This window comes from Aristolochia californica, unplaced genomic scaffold (genome assembly GCF_029961685.1).
Source record: "Aristolochia californica isolate CCGP_79_NKW_82.1479 unplaced genomic scaffold, dmAriCali1.0.hap1 SCAF_8, whole genome shotgun sequence".
Classification (NCBI taxonomy): Eukaryota; Viridiplantae; Streptophyta; class Magnoliopsida; order Piperales; family Aristolochiaceae; genus Aristolochia; species Aristolochia californica.
In genome coordinates, this window is record NW_027182279.1 from 23357637 (window position 1) to 23363162 (window position 5526).

The window sequence follows — 5526 nt, forward strand, 5'->3', positions numbered from 1 at the left end:
TCAGAGCAATGTCGATAAACACACTACCAACAGAAGATGGAGTGTGCCCTACTTTCAGCATTAGGACTGGAGTATGGAGCAATGTCTTACCGGCTAGGAGTGATTTTTACTTTCACTTATATTATGCCACAAGGGCCTCATGGAAGGATGCAACAACGTGAGGGGGAGTGATGGAAGATGAATGCATATTGGAAGATGTGCCATTTTATACAAAAAGATTTTATACATCATTTATAGCAAGTTGGGAGTTCATGTTGTTCTCTCACCCCCAGCTTGAGGGGGAGTGTTGGAAGATAGACCCAAGCCCACATGACAAAAGAAAAACACATATAACTAAGAGTATTATAAGATGGTCCACACGACCAAGGAAGACCCACAAGATGGGCCCAAACACATACGAAGTAGGATCCACCATGATTACCATGAGTTGGCATCCTTATCACATAAGTTGGAAGATCAAGAAGGACTCACAAAGGTATCTTTATCTTATGGTCACATCCTAGAAGAGTTCTAGTTTGAGTTTGAGTTATGTTTTTCTTTTATCTATATTGAGTTATTTAATTATGCTAGGACTTATCTTTAAGTGTTAGAGTTTGGGTGTAATTGTGACAAAGGTAGTTTTATTGTAATTGGACTCTACTACCTTCTTCTATTATAAATATAGGTTCATGTACTCTGATTCTAATAAGTTAATGAAGTCAATAAAGTATTTCTCCTTTCCATAAATTCAACATATCAATTTGATGAAAATATTCTGATAAGAAGGAAATAAGACCAAAAAACTTCAAACTTGGGGAGCAAGAAGAAAAGATTCTTTACATTATCACGAATGGTCAAAGTGGCTTTAAGTTTTGTACTCTTTCTTTTTCATACACCTTTCAAAGGGCATCCTTGCTGCAGTTAACATGGATATATTGTACAATTACAACCAATATGACAATGGCAATCATGGTGATTTGCCATTCATGGTGAAATAGTGGATGTACTAGTATCATAAATCCTAGTTTGTGGTCCATCTGCGATGGAGACAAAGCGAGCTAAAGTGCATGGTGTCATTGAAGATAAATTTTAAATTTTACTTGTGAGGTGCTCATAAGCTCTGGAATCAATGATCCAAGGTGAATTGTTAGAGCATGAGAGAAAGGAACACATACTAGTAGTAGCAATTTGTGGTGGTTGTGTTGCTTAGGGGAGCAAGAATCATACTTTTAAACTTATGAAACAATTCATGATGCTCTTTTGATAGTGTTAATTTTCCTCTGGAGGACTCTGATGGTGCATCACTGTTGGTAGAAGTAGTCGAGGTTGATGCTTGATTAACTTTGAAGTAAGGTGGTTTGCCATGTAGGTTCCAACAATTTTCCACTAGATGGTTGTTGAGTCTACAAAAGGTACATTTCCTTTGCTGACCACCAGTGTTAGAGGTAGGAGAATTCCCACCTCTACATCTTCCTCCAATATCTTCCTTTACCTCTACCATAACTATTATTCCCTCTCCCATGTAAGAACATCGCTGAGTTTTCCACTTATTCTTGTTGACTGTTAGACTCCTTAACTGGAATCCGTAGCATGGTTGCACATACATCATTAAAAGAAGCTTTTGCAACAAAGTACCCGTGACTTGGCAACATCCAAGTAGGGTAGTAGATTAGCAAGACATATAGCTGAGACCAAGTCTTCCTTTTGCTTTTTCCTTTGTGGAAACATCAAGTGCATATGGTTGTATAACCTCCCATTCTTTTAGTAGCCCTCTGAATTTTGCAAAATAGTCATAAGGATTTTTTTTTTATACTTTGTGTTGCACATCTCCTAAAAATGTCATAAATCTTTTGTAGACCTTTAGGAGTAGAATATAATTCAAAACATGTGTCCCAGATTGCTTTCGCTGAATTTAGGTGTACCACATTATTTTTCATATATTCCTCCATACTATTAACCAACCAGTTCGTAACTAGTGTGTCATCCCTCAACCACCTATGGTAGGGTTGATCCATATACATAGATGACTGAGTTAGATGCTCAACCAATAGATCTCACAAGCATGACCCCTTTTTTGATTATTTTTTTTCGCTGTTTGATATTCTAAACTAGAATTTTAATCATGCAATAACCAATGGTGATAAAAAGGGGGAAAATGAACTAGGTGCTGGTAAGAAAGCAATAAAAACAAACTAGAACTAGTGATTTAACAACTTAATTGAGTTTACCATGTCATATACCACGTCATGTTGATAAAAATCAGATTTGAAGCAAGAAAAGAGGAGTATCAGTACCTTCTGTCTCTTCTTGATTCTGCTCCTTTATGTTGTTTCGGTACCTCCACCATCTTGTTAGAATCGTCCCCATCCTCCATTTTTGTTTCTAGAGCTCCGACGATGAACTCCTCTATAATATGTGTAAAAATTGTATTAGTGCCGAGGAGTAGACTTGGTTGTATATGTGTCAAAGAAGTCAAAGCTTAACTTTGATTCTTTCTGTTTAGGTATACATACTCCCAAACAGTTATGACCCATACCGGTTACATCCCAAGTAACATTTGTAAGGAACAAATGTACTAATGTACCAAAGACCCCAACTGGTAGGTCAGAAGGAACTCAACGGTCCTTCTTACGACACCGTGTTGAAAACTGGACACACAAATGTTTGTCCAATAATAGGCTATCCACATGGATGGCATGACAAGAATATTCCAATATTTAATAATATAATGGATCTAGTTGGTGATATGCATCACAACTTCTTTATGAAAAGATGCTGGGAAAAATACACCCCAGAAAGCGTTGCTTTCCTATGCTTAGGAATAGAAAGTGACGTTAATGAACAAGTACAAAAATTCAAGAGAAAAATGAATGCCCATCTTGAGGTACTTAAAACAGGAAATACTGAAGAAACAGTACGTTTCCTTACAGATCTACAAAGCTATGTGGATCAAGAAATAAATCCTTCTAGAATCTTAGAACCTATCCGAGAAGCGAAAATAAAAATGGTTAATAACAAACCATGCAAAAAGGACTTACAAGAAGTAATTTGAAAAATATCTTCTGTAAAAACTCATCATGGAACAGATAGAGATCGTCTTATACAAGACATTTGTGCCTTAACACAAAATGAGGAATTGAGAGAACTAGTTATACAACACATCTCTCCTTTCATCACTTTGTATCAATTGGAGCGATTGATTGAAATCATGTTCCAAAAATTAGAAGAGACCTCAACTCATCTAAAATTCCTAAATGTCTGAACAAATAGGAATAGAATGTACTTCTCTCCAAAACAGTGTTCATATACATCATGAAACACAGGGAGAATACGATGAACATCCTAATCTAATGCAGGATGGACAAAAGTGGACAATAAGTATCCCTCGGATAACTGAAGTCTAAAACAAAGATTGGATTGAATTCCAAAAGAAATCCTTCGTCTTCCAGAAGGAACTATCTATAGAAATACAGGATACCGACTCAGGTACTTTCTGCTACAGATTATTAAGTGAATCTGACTTAGCTAATCTAAAAAGATTCAAATATGTCCATTATGGACTAGTGCGTATAGGATTAGACCCCTTAATACAAATCAATCAGAATTTACCCTTCATAGCAGCTATAGTAGATAACTCTGTGAAGAATAATTTTGAAAAAGCCCTACTCGGAGGAGTTAGAGCAAACTTAGGATTAGGTCCAGTATCCTTTACAACATGGCCTAATCTACAAATATATTTAGAAGACAAACACATCCAAGACACCTTGTCCCTAAAAATCTATATAGACAACTGGTCGAAAAACGGAATTCAACAAGGAAGAAGGATTATGCACATACTTGTATGCATAGTAGCCCGAGGAATCAACACTGGAAAGGTTCCAGTTAAAGATTCAAAGAAACTCACAGAATTAGCCAAAAACATTGGTTATTCTGAAAACTTGACTATAGAAGAACTTGACCCTAGAGAGTTAACATGGCCAACAGAATGGGTAGTCCAACCTCTAGCACCCAGACACCTTCCCCTCTCTCGAAAAACCATAAAGGAGATAGAAGGAAAACTAGTGATCACAAACACTAGATCCAGCTTTTCCATCGAACAGGACAGACCCTCTACCTCAACAAGTAGAATCTCAAACAGTTCCCGTTTCGAAGGAATAGGAAATCCAAGGCCCAATGCTTATGTTCCTCTTCACATAGATAATGGCACATAACCCATATAAAGCCTTAGGTCCACCTATAGGAAGTAGTGACATCGTCATCAATTCCAATCCAACCTTAGAGTCTTATGGTAAGACCCTTAATAGGTTAGAAAAAACTATTCAAAACCTCCAACAGAAAATAGATTTCCTCTATGATGAACATAAACATAGAGAAATAATAAAGTGTCAAAACGTCCTAGAAAATATTCTAGAAAAAAATTGACCATGGAAATAGTCATGTTTTCTTCAAAGAGTTAACAGAACTTAAACAAAGTTTAGATAATCTAAAAAAAGATAAAATGCAAGAACTCTTAACAAAAGTCTTAGCATTAAAAGAACATCTAGGTTCAAAAGAACGCCTAGGTTCTCCAGGTCCATCAAGGTATAAAACACCTTTTACACCTTGGACACCAGAATGATCTATAAACAAAAACTTTTAGATCGTTTACAAGGAAAGAGAGATGGCCTTACCTTCACTCTCTTACTAAGAAATATGCTTCAACCAGAAGATGATACTATCTACTCCATGGAAATGTACTATTTCCATTGGGAAAGATACACGAATCGCATCCATAGACTACGATGCAAGATAGAAAAAATTAAACAAAAGCTAAACCTCTTAGCTTTGTAAAAATGAATGAGTTTTTCTATTTAATGGATATGGAAACTCCATTACCATTAGGCCTTCCTAACATCACCGGATGGCTTAAAAACCTAGTGTACCTTGCAACACCTTGCATAGCACCTAGAAGAAAAAAGGATCCAGCACCACCTGCTTTTAGGATCCCTTCAAAAGCATCATCCTCCACCGATGATGAAGTTTACGCAGAATATAATACCTTCAGTCGCCAACCGATTTATTATGTTCAAGAGGAAAAACCTTCCTCTAGTAAACAACAAGAGCAACACGACAGTGAACCAGAAGCCTGGGAATCTGATGAAGTTGTAGAAGAAAATACCAAGAAAATAGACTATTCTGCTAAAGACAAAAAGGCAGATGATCTTGGTAAAAGATTTTGAATGCTTTGTGGTAGCGACCATTTTGAAGCAGAAACTTCAAGGGTACGAGACACCCACATGGAAGATAGCTTTCAAGATAACTTCCGAAACCGTACTGCGGTTCACCTGCAAGAACGAGAAAGCTTCTCCCACTCAAAAATATCCCTGGGAGGACAAAGGTATTTGACAAAATACACAAATGTCAATCCCTCAAATGCTACTAAGGGACACCAAACCATAGATAGCATAAACCCTTTTGGATTTTACCTCAACTTGGATTGCCCCAAGGATGGAGAAAAGGTCCTTAAAGATTGGGAAAGACGCATGAGCAATGCTGCAAATATGCATG